Below are 25,294 nucleotides of genomic sequence, written 5' to 3' on the forward strand. Positions count from 1 at the left end.
GGTAAAGATTGGACTTGGGGCTGGAAGAATAGGTTGGAGTCCAGAATGACACCAAGTACTCTGGCCTGCGGGGCGGGTTTGATGGTGGCGTTGTTGGATGTGATGAAGAAGTCAATGGGGGGTGGTGTCAGGGCTGGGGGGAAGACAAGAAACTCTGTTTTGGAGAGGTTCAGTTTCAGGAAGTGGAGCGACATCCGGTCTGATATGTCGCTCAGTAGGTGTGTGATTCGGGCAGAGACTGAGGTGGTGAGGTGGGGGGTTGAGAGATAGATTTGTGTGTCGTCGGCATATAGGTGGTAGTTGAAGCCGTGAGAGTGTATGAGTTGGCCAAGGGAGGAGGTGTAGATGGAGAAGAGAAGGGGCCCGAGGACGGAGCCTTGAGGGACCCGAACAGAGAGGGGGAGTGAGGGGGAGGTGGTAGCATTATAGGTAACGCTGAAAGAGCATTGTGACAGGTAGGATGAGAGCCAGGAGGGAGCAGAATCTCTGAGGCCAAGAGAGTGTAGTTTTTTGAGGAGGAGGGGGTGGTCGACTGTGTCGAAGGCCGCAGAGAGGTCAAGGAGTAGGAGCACTGAATAGTGGCCATTAGCTTTGGCGGTTAGCAGGTCGTTGGAGAGTTTAAGTAGGGCAGTTTCGGTGGAGTGTAGGGGACAGAAGCCGGACTGTAGGGGATCGAGGAGGTTGTTGTTGTTGTTAGTTTCTGTTTATAAATAGTATTAGAGTTTGTAAGCTCTCACATGAATGCACTGAGCAGGCTAGATATTGAGCCATGGGGAGCAGAAAAGAACTGTCAAAAGACCTGCATAACAAGGTAATGGAACTTTATAAAGATGGAAAAAGATATAAAAGATATCCAAAGCCTTGAATATGACAGTCAGTACTGTTCAATCATTTATTAAGAAGTGGAAAATTCAGGGATCCCTTGATACCAAGCCAAGGTCAGGTAGACCAAAAAAAGATTGCAGACACAAGTGCCAGAAAAATTGTTTGGGATACAAAGAAAAACCCACAGGTAACCTCAGGAGGAATACAGGCTGCTTTGGAAAATTACGGCATGGTTGTTTTGGAGGAGCACACTACAATACTTGCACAAAAATTAGCTACATGGTCGAGTGGCCAGAAAGAAGCCATTACTGTATCAATGCCTCAAAAATGCCTGGTTACAATATCCCGACAACACCTTGATATGCCTCACCAGCCTTTTTTGTGGCATTGGCGCAGTACAGGCTTCTTTCTGGCCACTTGACAATGCAGCTCATTTTTGTCCAAGTATCTGTGTATTGTGCTCCTTCAAAACAACCACACCATCTTTTTCCAGATAAGCGTGTATTTCTCTTGAGGTTACTTGTAGGTTTTCCTTTAGAACTTGAACAATTCTTCCGGAAGCTGTGACTGCAATCTTTCTTGGTCTACTTGACCTTGGCTTGGTTTCAAAAGATCCCAAAACTTTTCAGTTCTTAATAAGTGATTGGACAGTACTGATAGGCATATTCAAGGCTTTGGATATCTTTTTATATCATTTTCCAGCATTATAAAGTTCCATTACCTTGTTACACAGGTCTTTTGACAGTTCTTTTCTGATCCCCATGGCTCAGTATCTAGCCTTCATCCACGTGAGAGCTAACAAACTCAGTGACATTTTATAAATAGGCATTAATTGCAATGTAAAAAGCCACGGATGTGGGAAATTAACCTTTAATTGCCATTTTTAACCTGTGTGTGTCACCTTTTGTGTCTGTACCAAGGGCAAACATTCCAGGGTATGTAAACTTCTGGTCAGGGCTATTTGGGTGATTTCTCATATCAATATGATTTAAAAAGGAGCCAAAACAACTATGTGATAATAAATGGCTTCATATGATCACTATCTTTAAATAAAAGACCGTTTAATAGCATGATTAGTCATATTTTCAATATCAATTCCAAAATTTCATGATTTTTGCCAGGGTATGCAAACTTTTGAGCACAACTATATATGGATTTCCTTTTGGCTACCTATACCTTGTATACTAGTTTCTGTGTTCTATGAAAGTGTTGCCAAACTGGAATGTAACTCCAGGCAATTTTATTTGTTTTCTGAAAGCAGAACTGGTGCATTTTTTTTTAACTTCAATGCTTTCTGGCATAATGTTTTGTTTAGATTTTTCAAATTATATTATACTATGGAAGGGTTTAAAATGTTGGATCCAGCATCATCATCTCATATATTTTCACTGCAATCCTGGTTTCTGCAGAATTAGTTATTTAACATTGTAAAAATACTGAATTAGTTAAAACTTCTCCTATAAAAGTGTTTTATAGTAATGTATGCAGTGAAAAGAAGTACCTTTATCAAAACTGGGGTTAATTTACTAAAGGCAGATATAATGGGCACTGCAAGTGCAGTTGCTCCAGAGCTTAGTAAATGAGGTACAGCTTGACTTAGCAAAGACTACCCAATCACAAGCAAGGAAAATTTAAAAAAAAAACTGCATTTTTGCTTTCACATGCTTGGATGATAGAAGTTTCCTCTCGTTTCAGAGCTTCCCCTCGGGTCTAGAGCAACTGCACTTGCAGGGCACAGTATATTTGCCTTTAGTAAATCAACCGCTTAAATCTCTATGGCCGCATAATAAAAAGAATATGAATGTTCTTGAATATTCTTTGTCCACCAACCCCTCCCCACCCGTAATTACTGCCAAATACATTTTTATATGGTGAACACCGGTGCCAGTACATATTGACCGTTTGGTGACCACTGAATGCACCTTGAAGGTATCTTTAAAATTTTTTTACCAATCCATTAGTCACCTTAAGCGTCATTGAATGTTCATGATGACACCAACTATAGACAGCATTGGTCTCTAATGTGGAATGGACCCACTATGACCAGGAGACCAAATGTGTGGGTGAAGTGGACAAGCTGGGACTTTGGTAGCTGGAGATCTGCAGGTTGTCCTGATCTAGATGCTAAAACATATACAGTTGTAATCAAAAGTTTGCATACCCTGGCAGACATCGTGACATTTTTTAATTGACTAATATGCCAAAAAGACAGTCTTTTATTTAACCTCCCTAGCGGTATTCCCAAGTGTAGCTCGGGGTAAAATGTCAGTACCAAAAGCGGAAACCCCGAGCTACACTCGGGCTTACCATGCGGCGCTGCATAGGGAGTCCCTGCAGAGCTTACCTTGTCCTTCGCTCCCACGATGTGTCCCCTGCAGCATCCCCGGCCATCTCCTCTGGCCGATGCCGGCATCCGGCTTCTGTGTTCCGGTCCCTGTGACGTCGGGACGTACGGGTGCCGGCGGGAAATTTGAAAATTTTTAAAAATGTCATTTTTTTCCAAACAAATTTTACATAGTAAAACATTGCTGTTTCAACCCATTTCACATACATATTGTCCCTAGTGCTTTGTCCTGTGCCCTGCTTGCATTTTGTCTGTTCTTTCTGCCTGGAAACTGAGAAACGTCCATGGCGTCCAAAAAGCGTCCTTTTAGGTCAAAAGCGGGTTTAGATCAGCTAGAGAACAGCGATAGTAAATCAGAACCACTTGCAAAATTGAGTGATGATTCGTGGGGAAATTCGTCATCAGACACTGAAAACGATTTTGCGACTTTGCTCAGCAATGTGCAAACTTGGCGCTTTATTTCAAATTTCAGTGTTTTCGGTTTGATTATATTATTGAATTAAATGTATTATTATTATATTATTATTTTTTATGATTATTTATTAAATTATAATTTATGATTTCGTGTTTCAAATTTTATCCTACCCGGGATGTTTAATAGACTCTTGTTCGGACAGATTTCAGTGAGTTATTCCTAAAAATTACAGCCTAAAATAAAAAAAACGACATATTTCCATGCAAAATAATGGTACCGCTTTCAGCACCAAAATCTGAAATAATCATACCGCTAGGGAGGTTAAGGATAGTGATCATATGAAGCCATTTATTATCACATAGTTGTTTGGATCCTTTTTAAATCATAATAACATAAATCACCCAAATAGCCATGATCAAAAGTTTACATACCCTGGAATGTTTGGTCTTGGTACAGACACACAAAGTGACACACACAGGTTAGAATGGCAATTAAATTTAATTTCCTACATCTGTGTCTTTTTAAATTGCAATTAGGCTAGGTTCACATATGTGCGGGTGGTGCCGCTGCGGATCTGCACAAAAATCCGTGCAGCCGCACTACCCACACAGAAGAATGGGGACCCACGGGCGGATACCATTAATTCTAATGGCACGCAGCCCGCACTGGAAATCGCAACCGCACTGGGAACCGAGGTTCCCATGCGGGCTGCGGTTTCCAAAGAAGTACAGGGACTTCTTCCCTGCGTGTCCCAGGGCACGGGATTCCATTCAAATGAATGGGCTCTCGAGCCCGTGCAAAAGACAGCCCACAGGAACGTGGATTTGTGAACCAAGGGTAAGTGTCTGTGTATAAATAATCAGTTTGTTAGCTCTTATGTGGATGACCTGAGCAAGCTAGATACTGAGCCATGGGGATCAGAAAAGATCTGTTAAAAGACCTGCATAACAAGGTAATGGAATGTTATAAAGATGGAAAAGGAAATAAAAAGAAGTCCAAAGCCTTGAATATGCCCCATCATCTTCTGGGACCTGTCACGTGCCACACAAGACTTCGGGGAGGGAGGACAACTACCGCTTACGATCGCCTAGGCAATCGCAGTGGAAGTGGGTACCTGTCAAATTCGGGTACCCATTCCACTGACCCCCCCCTCTCCCCAAAGGTGTCAATCCTTAATGGGAAGTGGGGGACCAATCTTTAAAGCGGAACTTCCCCTTAAGATGCTGGATCTTATATTTCTTTCTCTAAATTCATATTAAGAGACAGACCTTATATGCTTACTGCCTTCATATCCAGCGGACTACACAATAGCAGCACTTTTTCGTGGATTGAAGTGCATTGCATCAAGTTAGGCAGAGCACTCATTGGCTGTAAAACACCTCAACACCTGAAAATGTTGGTCCTGCTGTATTTTATACTGCAGTGCACACTGAGGAGAAAGTGGGGGTAAAACAAGCCTCATCATTGGTGTTCATAGCAGTAATAGTAATTGCCCACATTGATGTCAATTGATAAAGTAATGTCCCCCTGCATTGCTGTCTGTGACTGCAATAATTACACCTATATTGGTGATCAGTATTGTGCTATTTAAACCCCCTTCATTGGTGGTCAGTGGCAGTTTTACTTAACTTGTTTCCTCCTTGTTCATTGTCATTCAATTTAGCCATTAGCCGCCCGGCCTATAGCCATTTGGCGGTCGCAAAAATGCTGCAGCCTTCCGGGTGCACGCCATTTGGCGTGCTCCCGCACATGCGCAGTTCGCGCGGTTGCAGAGCCGCGCAGCAGTGCGATCTGTCACCGGCCGTGTGCCTCGGACACGGCCGATGACAGATCTGAGTACCGGCCCCCGTTGCCGGTACCATGTGACCTGCTGTGACTAATCACAGCAGGTCACATGACAGTTGTATACAATGGATGGCTTCATTCATGCCATCCATTGTATACTAGTGCCTAGCTGTGAATGGTCACAGCAGGTCACATGCACATGTCATGCGATTAGCTGTGGCCAAATCACAGCTAAGCACAAAAAAAAAAACCTGAATGAATCGATTTCATTCAGGTAAATGCTTGCTTATAGCAAAGTAATTCTTTGCTATAAGCAAATTGTATAAAAAAAAAAAAAAAAATCTGATCACTTCCCCAAAGTAGTACAATGTTACTTTGGTAACATTGTACTACTTTGGTCATAGTAAAATATGAAAAAAAAATCTTAAAAAAAAAAAAAAAAAAAATGTAATTAAAAATAATAAAAAAATAAAAAAAAAACATATATTTTTTTTTTTCATACTGTCACCAGTCAGTGTCCCTGTTCACCGCCATGTCAGTTATATGATGACGCTGTACTGCACTGGTGACAGTATGTAAAAAAAAAAAAATAGTGAAAATAATTTTTTCATTTTTCAAAAAATTATGAAAATAAAATACAACTTCAAAAAACTCGCCATTCCTCTTATGAAGTACGTCGGACTGTCTACTCTGCAAAAAGGGGTCATTTGGGGGATATCTGTACTATTATGACATTCTTGGACCTCAAGAAATTAGATTGGCTGTCAGTACTTCAGGACTGATCAATTTTCAGATCTATACCGTAGTTTGTGAACGCTATAACTTTCCTACAAACTAAATAATACATCTTAATTTGGGTTATTTTCACCAAAGACATGTAGCAGAATACATCTCGGCCTAAATTTATGAAGAACAATTATTTATTTGTAAACTTTTATAACAGAAACAAAGAAAAACGTGGGTTTTTTTTCAAAATTTGTGGTCTTTTTTTGTTAATTTAGCAAAAAATAAAAACCCCAGCGGTGATTAAATACCACCAAAAGAAAGCTCTAGTTGTGTGAAGAAAATGATAACATTTTAGTTTGGGTAAAATGTTGTATGACCGCGCAATTGTCATTCAAAGTGTGAGAGAGCGCTGAAAATGGCCTGGGCAGGAAGGTGTAAAATTGCTCGGTATTGAAATGGTTAAGAGGGCACTTCAATGCCCACCAATGTATGGAGGCACGTCATAGTGACTGCCAATTTGGTGTTCAGTGGTTAGGTGACCCCCTCACATTGGTTAGGCATGGTCAGTCGTCACAAAGCGGAAGATTGTCACAGGTTCCAACTGAGTTTTCAAACTGCCTTCTTCCCACCTGTATACAGCCCTGCCCTATCACTGATTCAGTGGGCAATGCGCTGACAATTGCAAGCTAGGGGTGGGAATAATGGTTGGGAAAGGGTGGGACCAGCAGGTACAGTTGGCACTAGGAATGTTGGTGGGCAGGCGGCAAGGCTAGTGGGCAACACTACGGTTGATACTGCTTAAACCCTCTAGTCTCCAACTGGTGATGGACCCAGCCCAAAACATGGCTGGCCTCACATAGGAACCACCAGGCTGTGCATTGGGCACCAGGGATATTTACAATGTGAGGAATAGTATATGATCATGTAAGGCACTTAGTGCAGAAGATAAACCAGAAATTTTATGTTTAAAACGAAAAAGGCAGAAAACTTTACTGAACATGTATGCAATAAATAAATCTGTCCTGAATTTTAATTAAAAGCTTGCTGTGCTTTCTACTTCAGGAGATTTGTAATCAAAGGCCATACCGACAAAGGAGAAAGGCTGAACTGGTGAAGCTGCAGCAGACTCATTCTGCTCTGAACTCCAAGGCTCTGTTTTATGAAGAACAAGTAGACTATTACAAGAGTTACATCAAGACTTGCCTGGACAACCTGGCAAGCAAGGGCAAGTGAGTACCAAAGATATTCTTTCTGTGATTTGGGCGGGCTTGGTTTGACTTGTGTTTTCAACACAAATAGACTTATTTTTTTTAATTATATTTAAAAAGTGATGTTTCGTTACCAATATCAAGCAATCAGATTTTAGAATTGGTCACTTTCAGAACTTAGATGATTTGAAATTTGGTTGCTGCTGACTGCTTTTTTTTTTTTGCTTTTTAAATATTAGATACTTTCTCCTTTTCTATAAAAAAAAACACAGAATTGGGAAACATTCAGTTTATTTTTTTATTTCTTAAATTCAGAGTTTCCAAGAAACCAGGAGGGGTGAAAAAGAGCAAGAAGATATCTCTGAAATATACGGCAGCCCGGCTCCATGAGAAAGGTGTGCTACTGGAGATTGAGGATCTACAAGCAAACCAGTAAGTGTATACCAGCCTGAGTGACTTTATACATAAAACCGTGCCCTTCATTCAAAGATATTAGACTGCAAATGGAAGATGTGCACACGTACCCGAACTTCATGCTGACAAGCAATCTACTTGATGTTTTTTTTTATGGAAACTAGAATAAGTTAAATTGCAGAGGTCAGTCCATCCATGGGATAGACATGTGGCAGGACAAAGATTTTGAAGTGGAATATCTGTGTTTTCAAGAGCCACTGAGGCACGTTCCATTGAAAAAAAAACAAAACAAACACTCTCTCCAACCCAGTTGGTGCACTAACGAAGTACTTTGAGCCCGGGTTCACACTGATGCAGTGCGGGATTTGCACTGGTTTGTGTGCAAATTCTACACCTCATCATATTCGCACCCCGTTCATACAAAACGCTGTGGGTGTGTATGGTAACAGCACCCCGAAATCGGTTTGCAAAACATGGTGAGATGTGCAGAATCAGATTGCATAGGTGTGAATACCCATGAAATCCAATTCTAGTGCGAACAAAAAAAAAGGGTCCTGCAGCTTGCCCAGGAATGCAGTGCGGTTTCTGTGTGAATCACATGTGATATACCACACCGCATAAGTGTGAGGGCTCAAGGGGAAAAGTAAAGGACCAGTCTGTCTTGAGTATGTTTTTCATCAATCACTATAATGTAACTTTTATGCAGTTAATGCAAAAATACTTTATTAGCCAAAAGGGTTTTTTTTAGCATTGCCTCTTCCAATAAAAAGCAGTTGTAAGAAAACTGTAGCTGTCTTTATTAGGCCAGCCTCTGTATTTGTCAGTCTTTTTTGAAGTCCCTTGTTCATCTATCATCTCCCTGCTGCTATGCTGTTGACTGTACCTTACCCTGCCCGACATTCCAAAATACACTGACTAAAAAGCATGCGGGAGGTATAAGTGAAAATAAGTATCATACATAAGACTGTTAGCAGTTTGATTTTGTACTATTGGGCAATTACTGAGTAGTTCCATTTCCTTATGCCCGGTCAAACCGGTGCGATTTCAGGTGCAATTTGTGAATTGAAATCGCATCTAATGAATGTGAATTTCAGTGTCTTAACATGTGCGATTTGCTACAGCGTGATTTCTAAAGTAGTTCTTGCATTACCTTTTCTTCAGTTTTGTTGCAATTTCACATACATAGAATATAATGGAAATCACACTGCAAATTGCAAGAAATTGCTGAAAATCTTTACAAGTAGCAATAAAGTCTTCAGAAATCAGACCTGAAATTACACACAAATCGCACGATTTTAAATTGCAGTGGTGTGATTAGAAAGTATTCAGACTCTCATTTACTTTTCTCAATTTTGTCATGTTGCAACCTGATACTACAGTTTAAATAATTTTTTTCATTAATCTACACTCAGTACCCCATAATAACAAAATGAAAACAGGATTTTAGAAATGTCTGTGAATTTATTAAAAATAAAAAACTGAAATATCACATTGGCATAAGTATTCAGACCCTTTGCAGCAACACTTGAAATTTAGCTCAGGTGCCTCCCATTTCTCTTGATCATTGCTGAGATGTTTCTACACCTTGATTGGAGTCCACCTGTGGTAAGATGAATTGATTAGATGTGATTTGGAAAGGCACACACCTCTCTATAATGCAGGCCATAGACGGGTCGAAAATCGGCCGATTTTTCAGCCGAAAAAAGAAAAAAAATCAGCCGATTTTCACACCGTTAGTGGGTTAATTGGTCGGCCATTTTTCGGGGTTTTGGCACTTTTTTTATCGGTAAAGTTAGGAAAAAATCAGCCGATTTTCCCGGCAATGATGGGCAAATCGGCCGATTGTTTTACCAATAAAAAATCTGCACATGAGCCGTGACCTGCAAGAAGAAGAAAAAATAAGAAAAAGAAGAATTCCAGTCCGCTATTATATTTTATATGAAAAGTATTGCGGTTGCAACAATGTATCTATTTGTATCCGAATAAAAAACAGCTGTATCCGAAATGGATACATTGTTGCAACCGCAATATGTTTTCATGTCAAATATAATAGCTGTGCTCTCTGCAAGGAACAGAAATAATTAAATGCCGGCCGTAGACGGGACGAAAATCGGCCGATTTTTTTATTTTTTACCATTGGTGGTAACGGCGGCCTATTAAACGACCGATTTTTCGTTTTTTTAAAAATGGCCGGTTTTCGACCCGTCTATGGCCTGCATAAGGAGGGTGGTGCGGCTGCGGATCCGCACGAAAATCCGTGCAGCTGTACCACCCGCACTGAGGAATGCGGACCCGGGGGCTGGTGCCATTAGTTCTAATGGCACGCTGCCCGCACTGGAAGACGCAGCCGTAATGCGAACCGAGGCTCCCATGCGGGCTGTGTATTCAGAAGAAGTGCAGGGACTTCCCTGCATGTCACAGGAGTCCATTCAAATGAATTGGCTCTTGTGCCCGCGCAAAACGAAGCCCGCACGGCTGCATATATGTGAACCGGGGGTAAAAGGCCTCACAGTTTACAATGCATACTGTATCAGAAAAAAAAGCCATGATTCAAAGAAACGGTCTGTAGAGCTCCGGGATAGGACTATTGCAAGGCACAGATCTGGGGAAGGCGATAAATCATTTCTGCTGCGCTGAAGGTTGCCAAGAGCACAGAGGCCTCCATAATTCTGAATTGAAAGAAGTTTGGCACAGCCAGGACTCTTCAATGATCTGGTTGCCCGGCCAAACTGAGCAATCGGGGAAGAAGGACTTCTGTAAGAGAGGTGACCAAGAACCTGATGGTCACTCTGATTGCTCTCCAGAGATCCCATTACTGCAGCCTTCCACTGATCTGGGCTTTATGGCAGAGTGTCTAGACGGAAGCCCCTTCTTCCACACTAAAATTACACTTCATTACTCTGTTAACTAGGATCCTGTTTCTCTCTTGTTTACACACCTAGCCCATTCTGCTAGTGTTGTCTTGTGTATCTACCCACTGGATTTCAGCCATTTGTGTTATGAGAGGATTGCCCTGTGTACCTCCCTTCCCTTGAACAATTCCCTTCCCCTTTAACCCACAGCTGCTTCCCCTCTGGGTGCTGGGATTGCATCACTTCTCAAGCCTGTCTTTTGCTCACCTTCCTTCTTGTATTTCACCAGATCAACAAAATGTTTCCTAATAAGCATAAGTTAGTATACATTTCACCTTTTACATTAAAAATTAAGTTTACTCTCCTGAGATAACAAGACAGGGAAGCAGAAATTCCAGATTTTGTGTAATGCAAGCCACACACAGGTCGAATTCTGTAAGAATTTTCTTTCGAAAATTGGAACGAAGAATTTTCATTCGAATTTCGCACCATTAGTTTCTAATCATTGATGGAAGAATCATGCGAGAAACTTAATCGAAAAAGAAGCATGAGCTGTGGCCTGGAAAGAAAAGAAGATTCCCAGCCACGAAAATTCTTTTCTTTAGCAACTTGAGGTGAAATTGAAGGCTTGGTTGGTCAAATTTCAAAATCACTGGTGGCACCATTGGATTACAAAATGCACAAAATTTCCGATTTTCTAAAGAAGGTGCAGAATTTCATTGCTGGTTTCAGTGTTGAAGATGAATTTCTTTTTTTTATCTCATGCTGTATATATGTGTTGCAACACTGTCTGTCTGACACACCCCTCACACTTGTCATCTGTTGTCTATGCAGATTTAAAAATGTGATCTTTGAAATATCTCCTATGGAAGAAGTTGGTGATTTTGAAGTGAAAGCCAAGTTCATGGGTGTTCAAATGGAAACATATATGTTGCATTATCAGGTAATCTCATTGGAGTTTTGTTAACCCATTATCTGTACTATTTGCTCATGGTCTGCCAAAAAATGAAAGACTGCACATTTCCAATATAGCAGAGAGATGTCTAGGTTATTATAACTCTGAAGTTACGATTCATGTGCTTACTGAAAAATTAAACCAGACTTAATTGCTTTTTTTTCTTTTTTAAATTAAGTCGCAATACTACTATATAACTTTTATAAAGATAAATTATGATTTATAGAAAGGGGAAGGGACACTTTTCATGCCTTTACTATTCATTACTGCATGCCTGTATGTGTGTAGAGGTAAGAAAGATCATTCATTTGATATGGGCTGCCAAAGCACCATAGCAGACCTTTGTAATGCACATGCAACGGTTTTTTTTTTTTTAATTTGCAGCACACCACAGGACCCTAATAACATTTGTGCACTGTAGCGCCTAAAATGTAGGTCTTTTATGCATTGGGAATGTGCATTTCAAATTTAAAATGTGTTTTACCGCAAAGCAAAGATGTGAATCTTTGAAAGTGTTTTTTTTTCTCCTCACAAGAATGACCATTGAAGTGTTTGTGTAGGGGTAGTGTGAAAATATATATTATTTTCTTAAAGTGATTTTAAAGATAAGTTTCTCTATTTTATTTTTAAATCAAAAAACTTGTTATACTTACCTGCTCTGTGCAATGCCTTTGCACAGAGTAGCCCCAACCATCCTCTTCTCAGGTCCCCCGCCGACGCTCCTGGTCCCTCTCTCCTGCCAAGTGCCTGCATGACAGCAGTGAGAGCCGAAGGCTTCCAATGCTTTCTCAGGTGTAGGGAAATATCGGCTGAAGCCTATGCTTCTTTCATCTACTTCTGCCCCCAGGCCCACTTAGGCAGTCCACAAACTCTATTTAAAAAGTTTCAGTATGAAGATGCAGCAAGCACTTTGGGGGGGGGGGTTGATTGTGAACCCCAGGGGTCCTTGGGTAGTTTGTGTCTCAGGAATTCAGGTTCAGAGAATGCCTCTTTCTACTCACAGGCTAATCCTTTTTTCCTGTGGCACCCCCTTCCCCTATATGGTTTTGCTCACTGGAGAGCCACTATTCCTGGGGCTACTGTCTTGCCCTTCAAAACAGTTTGGGCATCATCTGCTGCCACGTCTTCAACAAGAAGGAGTAGGGAGTCCTTTCTGCGTGAAGGAAAATAGTCTGGTTCTTTCACTGCAGCAGGTATCCTCTGAAAAGAACAGAGTATATCCTGATGACTTTGTGAGACCTGTGCACCTGCAGATAGGTCCCCTTCCTTTGACTGATCATCAGCTTCTTAAGAAAGGTTCTTCAGATGCTTTGTTTTGTTCTGCCCTCAATGTATTGCTTTTAGCTGTACTACAAAGATATCTGTCCCTTGCTCCATGATGTCCGATACTTCTCTAGATCTGAAGGATCGGGGGCTTTCCTTTTTTTTTTTTTTTTCTCCTCCATATCTTTATTTAACAATAAAACAGAGTACAGAGATCATACACAACAATGGTAAAAAGAAAAGTATACAGGGATTTCCGTGTACAACATCATAATTATAATGTCCATAATACAAATAGTAGACTTTGTAAAACACAGCAAATAAAATTATGAGCTTATTTAATCCCCCGGCTCAGCAGAAAAATAAAACATGGCACCTGCCCCGGTCTATAACTGGCTTATGAAGCAAGGACTAAGTGAACCGGGCAACGCATATCCGTAATAAAGGAAAAATGGTTCAAAAATCAACTCGCCAGCCAGCTTGCTCAGCAGAGCTGTACAGACTGAAGAGAGGAAATCCGATACCATATGTGCCATGTTACACGTGGCTCTCTGCACTCATTAACATTTTTAAAAATGGGTGGGGGTAAACTCACCTGAACAGCGTGGGAAAGGATACAATAGCGTGGGAAAGGATAGATGCCGTGCTCTTACTTTCGGGTCCCATAAGACAAGTTGTGTTCTGCTAACATTACAGGGTTTAGATCCAAGTTTAGTAGGGCTGAATAATCAGAGCAGACATTTTTTTCAAACATGTATCTCTTGTGCTCTCTGTTGCAACCAAGTCTTCCATTTCATTGATTTCCCTGATTTTTGCTAGCCATACAACATTCAAGGAGGCATACCATTGTTTCCTTGGGAGCTTTCATAGATCCAGCGCTTGAGGTCAGGGATAGACAAGGCAGTTTCTCAACAGGATCCTCTGAAATGTAACAACAGCACCTGTGCATGCCAGGGAGCATGTATGAGCGCCAGTGGTCCCCTTCTCACCAGTATATGGGGCTATGCTTTCGATTCCATTTCCTGCCTACCCTTGTGGGGGGTGCCTTCTCTTCAGTCAAACCCTTGAGTCACATTGACTTTGTGGAATCTATCCCTTGGATTCTCTGGTCTCACTCTTTTTCACACCCGATGGCTGTTTGTTTTTGCTGCTCAAGTTTTCCCTGGTAAGTGTCACATAGCCAGTTTGGTTGTCTAGCCAGACCTCTTCTTTAATGCTTGACTTTGTGTCGTTTTGATTCTAGACAGCTTAGTCCTTCCCATGAAGATTGGCTAGTCTTTCTCACCTGGACCTGGTTTGTCCTAATTACTTCTTGGGACTTTTTCCTTCCAGGGTTTGTCCCCATTTTCTGTTGATCACATCCAGTTGTGTTTTTATTTTCTTTTGTTACTATAGTTGTTCCATCTGTTTTAGTGGGTAGTGGTTGATCAGCTTTTAGATCCATGTTTAGCATTCCTTTCTGTTTGGTGCAACTCTCTGGCAGTGATCTCCAAACTGTGGCCCTTTGCTTGCCTTTATCTGGCCCTTGGGGCACTATTCCACCAACTGAAACCAATGATGGAGCACCATTCCCCCTACTGACACCATCAATGGGGCACTGTTCTTTTTGTTATCAACAATGTGGCACTATTCCTCCTATTAACCACTTGTCCTCCAGAGGATTTACCCCACTTAATGACCAGGCCTCTTTTTGCTACTCGGCGCTGCACTAATTCAACTGATAATTGCGCGGTCATGCAATGCTGCACCCAAACAAAATTTACGTCCTATTTTTCACACAAATAGAGCTTTCTTTCGGTGGTATTTGATCACCTGTGCGCTTTTTATCTTTCACGCTATAAACAAAAAAAGACCAACAATTTTGAAGAAAAACTATATTTTTTACTTTCAGCTATAAAAAATATATAGTAAACTCAAAGTTAGTTATAAATTTAAGCCAAAATGTATTCTTCTACATGTTTTTGGTAAAAAAAAATCCCAATGAGTGTATATTGATTGCTTTGTGTGAAAGTTATAGCGTCTACAAACTATGGTATAGATACTGCAATTTACGCCATTTTTTTGCTATACAGCGCTGCGCTAGTTTAACGGACAATTGTGCGGTCATGCAATCGATACATAAATGAAATTTATGTCCTTTTTTTCACACAAATAGAGCTTTCTTTCGGTGGTATTTGATCGCCTGTGCGGGTTTTTATTTTTTGCGCTATAAAAAAAAAAAAGCTGACAATTTTGAGAAAAAAAAACAATATTCTAGAGTTACTGCAGCCCTGCTCTCTGTCAGTGATTGCCGCTAATCGGTGGGACACAGCCGGTAACTGACACCCGTGGCCGTGATCGGCGGGACAGGTAGGGCGGTGGCGCGCCCCCTACCTGTTTTGCAAACACGTTTTAAAACGTGGTTTTGCCCAGCCATGCCGCCCTGCCAACGTATTTCTACAGTGGCTGGGCGGCATGTGGTTAAAGCCAATGATAGGGCACTGTTGCCAGGGCATTTTCTACTCCCACTGGCCACAGTCCAGCACCCCTAAAGGCGGAAGGACAGCAACCTGGCCCTTTGCTTAAAAAGTTTGGAGACCCCTGGTCTTGAGCATCAGGCTGATTCTGTGTCCTTCCTTGGTTGTCTGGCAGGTTACTCTATCGGGTAAGAGGCTTAGCCTAATCAAGTGTCAGATGTTGGTCCTTCAAGCATCTCTTCCCCAGTCCTGTTGGGCTTGTTAGAGGTTGTTCCTCTGTAGCACACCACATTTGGGTGTCCCAGCAGCATCTAAATTGTGTGTCTCTCAATGGGCAAGAAAAGAAGTAGGAATGCAGAGTATCTAGCAGCCAATTGAGGGACACAGGTCCTACCATTCTGTGTTAATGTTCAGGTACTGCTTGCTACCATCTGAGGCATGCTTTTGTAGATGAAGGGTTATCATGAGGTTGGTTTACAATTTGTTGGTTTTCCAATGTTTAATCTTCCTGCGGATAATAGTAGAACCTGACAGCATCTGAATTTCTGTGTTCATCAATCAATTCCAAGAAATAGATTTTAGCAGTTTGCAAAAAGATCATATTAACAAGAGAAGAGAACAGAAATGTAGAACTGAAGGGTTTTTTTTTTTATATATATATAGTTTGCAGAGATTTCCACACCATTCTACCAGTGGGCTCAACTATTGCTAGTTTTGTTACTGACAATGATACCCTGTAACATAGCTCAATGAATGTGCCAGTACGTGTCCAGATCATCCATGTAAAGGTCTGCGTGTGTATCCTAAATTTGTATGAAAACAAGACATGTATTATGTGTTCTCCAATCAACTTTGCAGATTGAATGCAGGCTTTTATACCAAGTGTTCACCTTCCTGATTTTCCCCATTTGCACTTTCAGGACCTTCTCCAGCTGCAGTATGAGGGTGTTGCGGTTATGAAGATGATTGACCGAGCAAAGGTCAATGTAAACCTTCTCATCTTCCTTCTAAACAAGAAGTTCTATGGAAAGTAAAGTCAGAAGAGCCTTCAGAGCTGGTGGCGCTAGTGGAAGAGGCACCACATTGCCTTCCTGTCATCAATAAAGACACAATGGCTGCAAAACTGCGCAAAATGCTTTTGTACACATTAGGAGCTGTATGCCTACACTCTGCCAGGACTGTATTTTACTCTGTGATGCCATCTGTGGTGACTACAGTGTTAATGAAAATTTCTCTTGGAGGTAACTTAGAATAGAAGAGGACTGTTCTAGTGAATCACTTGCTGAGGAGGAGCCTAATCGTGGCGGTGTGAGAGAGAGCGATGTGAGCGCTCTCCGCAGGATAACCGCCCTCCTTCCCTTGACGTTCCCCATGGAAGCTGCTAAACTCCCCGCCTGAGATCTTACGGCAGAGGGGGGGTCCTGAGAGTGAAGTGGAGGAGACGGAGCTGCGGGAGTTCTGGACGGTGAGACGGCTGAGAATCTCTCACCTCTGACTGCTGGGAGTGCGGGTGACGGGAGGTGGTCACGTGACCCGCCGAAGGGCAGTACTGGGAGACGGAGAAGCCGGCCGGCTTCCTGAAGCAGAGGGAGACCCTGGCTTTCCGACCCAACAGAAGAGGAGGGAGAGAGAAACGGCTGGCTTCCTTTGAAACTGAAGCCGCTCGGGCAGAGAGATTTACATGACCGTCGGTACCCACGAGAGAAACGGAGAGAGAGAGAAGAAAAGAGCCTCGGAAAACCCCCCCTTCACCTCTCCCCCCCCTCCTCTTCTAACCCCTCTCCCCCCCCTCCCCTCCTGAGCTGAAGGGAAAAGGAGCAGAGCCACACCAGAATGCTGACAGCCTCACTGGAACGAAGCAGCGGGAAGGAGGGTGAGTGAGACTATCTGGATTATATATTAAATCTGTTTATGGATAGCTTCTTGGTGTGGCAGAAGAAATATATATAGAGAAAAAGGGGGAACCACCAAATAGCTTGAAGAAAGTAGAATTTACCTAAAGGACTTATTATCAGTATATATCTTAAAGTTTAAAAAGAGAACTCGGATACAGTTAAAAATATGAAGAGCAAAAATAGTAAAGGGAATGCCCCTAAACACGCCCAATCAGGAACAATTAGAAAATTTACATCTCAAGGTAATGTGACCCCAGAAAGAACTCAGGGGGCAGGTGAAAAAAGTATAATGGAGAACAGTATGGATAAAAGCGCCAGATCTCCAGTAGAAATGGATAATAATCAACAAATATTAGGAGAAATAGAGTCAAAGGAAAATGAAGGAGAACTACAAATCCCAAATAAAAAGGAAATGGCGGAAATGTTTAAAAATTTGGAAAAATCAATTAAACAGGAAATGGGAATTATTCGGAAAGATCTGGGACATCTCTTGACTAGAGTAGAAGATACAGAAGAAAAAATCAATAAACATGCTCAAACTCTTTCTGAACTGAATAATCAGATACTAGAGATTAGGCAAGAACAAAAAAAACTGGGATATAAACTGGAGATACAAGGTAACATACACAGGAAAAAAAATCTCAGGATAAAAGGAATTCCGGAGCTCATACAAGATAAAGAATTAAGAGAGACGATACAAAAAATCTTAAACTCCATTATGGGTAGACCTAGAACAGAGACATGCATATTGGACAATATATATAGATCAGGAAAGGCCCAACGAGATCGGGCGGAAGAGAGACCGAGAGATGTAGTGGTTCAATTTAATAAAATTGGAGAGAGAGAAGAAATATGGAAGAAGACAAAAGGAAGATATAATATTGAGTATGAAGGGAAAAATATACAAATCTTTGCAGACTTGACACCTGAGACATTATGGAGAAAGAGATCACTGAGACCCTTAATAGAACAGATGAAAAAACAAAACATACAGTATAGATGGAGCGGCTCAATGTGTCTAATCGGATGGAAGAATGGAGTTACTGCATACCTGAGATTTCCTGAGGATTTGAGAGACTTTTTTGACAAACTTAACATTCAAAAAGTAGAGGTTCCAGGTTGGGAGGTTGAGGGAGGGGAAAACGTCGAGGGAAAAGAGCAATGGCAGCAAATTAGAAGAAAGAATAAAGAAGGGATAGAAAGGGGAACATTGAGGGAAATGGAGGGACGGTGAACCGTACAAGGTTAGAGTTCAACCTCAGGGCCAAGATCCAAATGTGACAGTAAGCTCACAAAGGATTAGATGGTAAAAAATAGGCCTGATGGGAGGGGGGGGTTCGAGGGGGGAGGGAGGAGGGAGGGGCAGGGGAGGGGGGAGGTGAAGAGGGAGGGTAGGGGGGGGGGAGGAGGTAAAAGATGGTATAGGGGGAAGGTTTTAAAAATACTCTGCATAGGGACGAGATGTACTCAAGAATTATGGAAGATATAAAATTTATAACATATAATGTAAAAGGGTTGAATAGTCCTGGGAAGAGATTTAAGCTATTTAAGGAGTTACAACACAGAGAAGCCTCGGTAGTTTTTTTACAGGAGACGCATTTTGAGATTAAGTCAAATATCAAATTAAATACTAGAAACTATCCAACATGGTTTTATGCAGACTCCCCAATTAAGAGAGCCAAAGGGGTGGCAATTGGGTTCGCTAAAAACGTAAGGTGGGAGGTGGAAGAGAGAGAGACAGATCCTGAGGGGAGATTCTTGTTTCTGAGGGGCAGATTACAGGAAATAGAGTGTACAGTGGCGAATATTTATTGCCCAAATAAGAGACCGGAGGTATACCTGAAAGGGATATTAAGAAAATTGAGGGACTTTAAAAAGGGAAGACTGATAATGGCGGGAGACTTGAATTTATGTCTAGATCCACAGATGGATACAACATCTCGTGTGCAACGAGAGGGAGGTAGGTCTATGAAGACTTTGAAGAAGGAGATATATGAAGGGCAACTAGTGGATATATGGAGGATAATGCATGGAAAGGAAAAAGACTATACTTTCTTCTCTAATGCACACGAGATTTATTCAAGACTGGACTATATAATGGTAGAACATCAACTTATCGAGAGGGTGGCCAAAGTAGAAATAGAGACAATGACTCTCTCAGACCATGCCCCAGTTATAATGAAGGTGAGATGGGGGAGACAACTGACAAGGGGGGTGGGATGGAGATTAAACGAGGCCCTTCTATTAGATCAAGAGATCGATCAGCAGATCAGACGGGAAATGGAAAGATATTTTCAGGAGAATGAAACAGGAGATGTTTCAATGGCCACTGTCTGGGAGTCCCATAAGGTATATATTAGGGGTATATTGATTGCGTTAGGAGCAAAAAAGAAAAGAGAAAGGAGTAAGAAAATGACAGGGCTCTTAAAAGATATAAATGACCTGGAACAGATCCATAAAAACAGAATAACATGTGAGATAAGACAGAAGATAATAGGAAAGAAGAAAGAATTGGAGATATTAATGGAAGAAGAGATGAGGAGAGTACTTAATAAAGTTGCAGTGGAGAGGTACAGATGGGGAGATCGTCCAGGAAAATATATAATGAAGGCCCTGAGAAAAAAGAAAACTAGAAATTACATAGAAAAAATAAGAAACCCCAAGGGAGAAATGGCTCACTCTACTAAAGAGATTGGGAAGGTGTTTGAGGAGTATTACAATAAGTTGTATAATATTAAGTCTCAAAACTTAGTAAATAATAGTGAAAATGAGAACAGAGAAAAAAGAAAGGCATATCTAAAAAATGCAGAACTACCAAGGATAGATAAAGATCTATTGAAATCCCTGGAATTAGAAATCACACAGGAGGAAATAAAAATAGCACTAAAAGACACTAAGGTGGGGAAAAGTCCTGGCCCGGACGGATACACCGTGAGGTACTATAAAAAATATAGTGAACTATTGATACCAAAGTTGAAGGAATATATGAATGCCCTGGGGGGAGAAATGGAGATTAGACAGGAATCCCTACAAGCTCATGTAACACTTATACACAAGGAAGGGAAGGATCCTACTCAATGTTCAAGTTATAGGCCAATTGCACTCCTAAATGTAGATACAAAGTTATATGCGAAGGTCTTAGCAAATAGGATCAAAGACTTAATGCCAGAATGGATCCAGGGAGATCAGGTTGGCTTTGTGTCAGGGAGGGAGGGTAGAGATAACGGAATTAGAACTCTGTTGTTGATCCAGAAAGCTAAGAAAGGGAAAACCCCGGCAGTGATTCTCTCGATCGACGCTGAAAAAGCTTTTGATAGAGTAAACTGGAGCTTTATGATGGACACCCTAGAGATCATGGGGGTAGGTAGTAGAATGAGGGAATGGATAGGAAAATTGTATAAAATGCCATCCGCGGTTATTTTGGTCAATGGTGAAAAATCGGCACCTATAAGGATGTCAAATGGCACTAGACAGGGATGTCCACTGTCCCCTTTGTTGTATGTGTTAACATTGGAACCCTTACTAGAAACAATTAGGAGGAATGTAGATATAAAGGGAATACAAATAGGGGAAACGGAACATAAGGTGGCAGCTTTTGCAGACGATCTGTTGTTCTATGTGGGTAATCCTAGGATAACACTCCCGAATTTAATGAAAAGCTTAAAGGAATATGGAGAAATATCAAACCTAAAAATCAACCCGACAAAAACTGAGATCTTGAATATAAATCTCCCGAATGGTGAGAAAGAAAAGATAAAAAAAGAATTCCCTTTTACATGGAGAGATAGAGAGATAAAATATTTAGGAGTCAAACTTTCTGCTTCATATTCAAAATTGTATAAATTAAATTATATTTCCCTTTTAAACGAGATTAAGGAGGAACTGAAGAAATTGGGAGGAGGAATCCCCTCCTGGTTAGGACGAATAAATCTGATAAAAATGATAATTGTACCCAAAGTTTTGTATAAATATCAAATGATCCCAATAAAACTCCCAGAAGCATTTTTTAAAGAAATTAAAAGGATGATAACAAAATTTATATGGAAAAATAAAAAACCTAGAATATCGTATGATTTGATAAGTAGACGAAAAGAGAGAGGGGGACTGGGAGTGCCAGACTTTGGGAGATACTATAATGCTGTAGTTTTAGCAAGAATTTATGATTGGACACACAATAAAAGGGGGAAAAGATGGGTAAAGATAGAGAATGACTTGAGCGGAGTTGACCTGAGTAGAAACATATGGGCACCAACACAATATAGAGGTTTAAAAGAAACCACGAGCGTGTTTACATTGAACGTTTTAAGGGTTTGGGATAATTTACACAAGTATATGCACTGGGATTTTAATTCACAATTAATGTCACTAAGGAATATAGAATACTTCCCACCAGGTATTGAAGGGAGTATGGGAAAATGGATTAAAAAGGAAGACATTCAACTAAGGGATATTATGGACGGAAAGAAGTTGAAAACATTGAAAGACTTAAAAAAGAGTGGAAGGGAACTTTTTATTAAGATTGATGAGTGGAAATATCACCAATTAAATCACTTTGTTGAGAGTCTTCCGAAACCCATAAGAGGGAGAAAGGAGTGGAACATGTTTGAGAGGTTACTGGAATCACGGGGAGACGGAAAACGGGGCACGGCAAAAATTTATAAAATTCTTACCGAGTTAGCTACGGAATTAAAACCAAGCTATATAGAAAAATGGGAAAGGGATTTAGGAGTGGAGATAGATGAGGATAAACAGAGGAAGATATATAGACTCACGCATGAGAACACTAGTATGAGAGAGGTGGAGGTAAACTATAAAAGTTTAGTAAGATGGCACATTACACCAATTCTAGAGCACAAAATAGATATAGAGAAAACACAAGAGTGTTGGCGTGGTTGTGGAAAGATTGGTACATGGTTTCACATCTGGTGGGAGTGCCCAAGGATACAAAATTTTTGGAAGATAACAGTCAACTTAATTGAGAAAATCTCAGGAATAAAGATAGGATTAGACCCACAAGTGTGTTTACTACATAAAACAGATTTACCAGTGAATAAATATAAAAACTCGGGTATATGGTACTTTGTGAACGCAGCGAAGGGGTTGATACCCAAATTCTGGCATAGCTTGGAAGTTCCGAAAGAGAAGGATTGGGTAGAAAGAGTAAATCAGATTAGTAGGATGGAGAAACTATACTATACCCAGGAAGATAAGATGGAGATATATAACAGGAGATGGGAAAAATGGGAAGATTTTGTACACCATAGGAATATATATGAAGAAATGCCAGGAGAAGATTCTTAATTTTATATAGATGGAAGTAAGAGAAAAATGCAGAGTGGGAGGGAGGAGGGATGGGGTAGGGCATAAGGGTAGAGGGAAGGGAAAGGAAGAAAAAGGAGGTAACAGAAAGAAAATAAGAGTAAAAATATTATATGAGAATGTAGATGAAATGCATTATGCTCTTCTTTCATGTTCCCCTGATTTTTTTTTCTTTTTTTTTTTTTTTCCTTTCTCTTTTTATATGTAATTATAAATGTGAAAATTTAATAAATATTTGAATAAAAAAAAAAAGAAGAGGACTGTTCTAGCAGAGTCGCAATAACTGCATATTTAGATACATATTATAAAATGTATTGTTTAATGTAGTTTACAGTGATTGTTCTAGTATCTTCCAGGGTCACTATTTGTTGACTGTTTTTAAACATGGAATTGTATGATCCATATTGAATAGTGCAGGCACTTTTTTGCTTTATGGGCTGTGATGTTCTAGGCACAGATATTTTTATACCTAAGGTATCCATATACAGTAGCCTATTTATACATAATCCTTTTTTTTTTCTGTTTAGCCTGTGCTCCCACTGTTCTCAAACGTCTAGTCATTGGCTACTGTTAAACATCAGCTTTTGCTTTTTCTGGTGTAGGCCAAATTGTCATGTAAAATCAGTTGTCAAAACTCTTAGCCAGACGATGGTTTATTTTATTCATGTTCCTTTTCAACACAATGATGATGATTGCACTATTCCTTGTAATGGAATATATCCAGTTCTAAGGATTTCCTTTGGCTACCTGTACCTCATATACTAATTTGTGTTCTATGAAAGTGTTGCCAAACTGGAATGTAACTCCAGGCAATGTTCTTTCTGAAAGCTGAACTGGTGCATGTTTTCATTTTGGTTTACCTTCAATGCATTCCTTACTTTCTTGCCCCCTAACCACAAATGCAAAAAAAAAAATGGAATTTTGTGCAGAGTGGCCACCTTGGAGTAGTAAAACTGCTATAGGGTGGCTGGGAAGTGGTTATTCCTTTTTTTTTTTTTTTTTAAATACACCACTTAGAATTCTCATTTTACCCTACAATGAAAGGTGCAATTAGGTTGGTTAAACCCCAGTGTGGTTGTATGAGTGCATGTAACTACAAACGTGGTTGTAAGCTCAGCTGGAACAGCGGTTAACTAGGTGGCAAGCCACTGATCTGCGGTGCCTTGAAAAAGTATTTTTACCCCTTGAAATTTTCCACATAATTTTCATCATGACCAAAAACGAAATGTATTTTTCACATAAAATCCCAATAAAATACATTTAAGTTTTTGGCTGTAAAATGACACAAATGTGGAAAATTTCAAGGGGAATGAAGACTTTTTCAAGGCACTGTATGTAAAATGTTTTAGAATACACTGATAATATAAACAAAAGGAAATAATAGAATTTTTCTAATTAAGTGAATGTGACTTTTTCATTATAAACCTTCCCACTTGCATCTTTTGTATTTTACCTGGATCAGATGTGCATTGATTGTGTAGCTTCATGGTGTCATTTGTTGCCACATATGCGCACACTATAGTAGAGTTAGTGCCGGTTCACATACAGTTGTGTTCAAAATAATAGCAGTCAGACATCACTAACCTGATCAATCACTGTTTTTGGTAGAAATGATATTTCTACATGGCAAATAATTTACTAGCAGGTGTAGTAGAGTAATAGAAATCCAACAGACCCAACAGTCATGACATGCATGCTGCTGATTCTGTGTAACTGAATCACTAATTGAAAGGGGCATTTTCAAAATAATAGCAGTGTGGAGTTCTATTAGTGAGGTCATTCATTCTTTGAAAAACAGGTGGCAGTTATTGCCCTTATTTAAGGAAGGAAGGCAGCAAATGTACATGCTGGTTACAGTGCATTTCTCTCTGAAATTCTGAGGAAAATGGGTCGTTCCAGACATTTTCCTTGATTAAAAAGTTGATTGGAGAGGGGAAAACATATAAAGAAGTGCAGAAAATGATAGGCTGCTCAGCTAAAATGATCGCAAATGCTTTAAAATGGCAACCAAAACCTGAAAGTCGTGGAAGAAAGCAAAAAACTACCATTCAAATGGATAGAATAGTCAAAATGGCAAGGACTCAGCCAACAATCAGCTCCAGGAAGATCAAAGAAGGTCTAAAGTTACCTGTGAGTACTGTTACAATTAGAAGACGCCTATGTGAAGCCAAGCTATCTGCAAGAAGCCCCCGCAAAGTCCCACTGTTGAAAAAAAAGACGCGCTGAAGAGGCTACAATTTGCCAAAGAGCACATTGACTGGCCTAAAGAGAAATGGCGCAACATTTTGTGGACTAATGAAAGTAAGATTGTTCTTTTTGGGTCTAGTGGCCGGAGACAGTTTGTCAGACGACCCCCAAACACTGAATTCAAGCCACAGTACACTGTGAAGAGAGTGAAGCATGGTGGTGCAAGCATCATGATATGGGGATGTTTCTCATACTACGGTGTTGGGCCTATTTATCGCATACCAGGGATCATGGATCAGTTTGAATACATCAGAATACTTGAAGAGGTCATGCTGCCTTATGCTGAAGAGGAAATGCCCTTGAAATGGGTGTTCCAACAAGACAACGACCCCAAACACACCAGTATACGTGCAACATCTTGGTTCCAGACCAACAAGAGTGACGTTATGGAGTGGTCAGCCCAATCCCCGGATCTTAATCCAATAGAAAACTTGTGGGGTGACATTAAAAATGCAGTTTCTGAGGCAAAACCAAGAAATAGAGAAGAACTGTGGAATGTAGTCCAATCATCCTGGGCTGGAATACCTGTTCACAGGTGCCAGAAGTTGGTTGACTCCATGCAACACAGATGTACAGCAGTTCTCAGAAAC

At 40.6% G+C, this 25,294-nt stretch overlaps 1 long non-coding RNA gene across 1 annotated transcript in view; it reads right to left on the bottom strand.

The window, feature by feature from the left end:
• Nucleotides 1–9,158: 9,158 nt before the first annotated feature.
• Nucleotides 9,159–25,294, bottom strand: part of LOC149435146 (uncharacterized) — a 41,485-nt gene continuing 25,349 nt past the window's right edge. Inside the window, exon 3 of the long non-coding RNA XR_016308547.1 lies at nucleotides 9,159–9,317. This is a non-coding gene — a long non-coding RNA (uncharacterized LOC149435146). The remainder of the gene's footprint in view (nucleotides 9,318–25,294) is intronic.

The sequence above is a fragment of the Staurois parvus genome, unplaced genomic scaffold, assembly GCF_062004578.1.
Source record: "Staurois parvus isolate SC_StPar_1 unplaced genomic scaffold, SC_StPar_1.0 ptg001598c, whole genome shotgun sequence".
NCBI lineage: Eukaryota > Metazoa > Chordata > Amphibia > Anura > Ranidae > Staurois > Staurois parvus.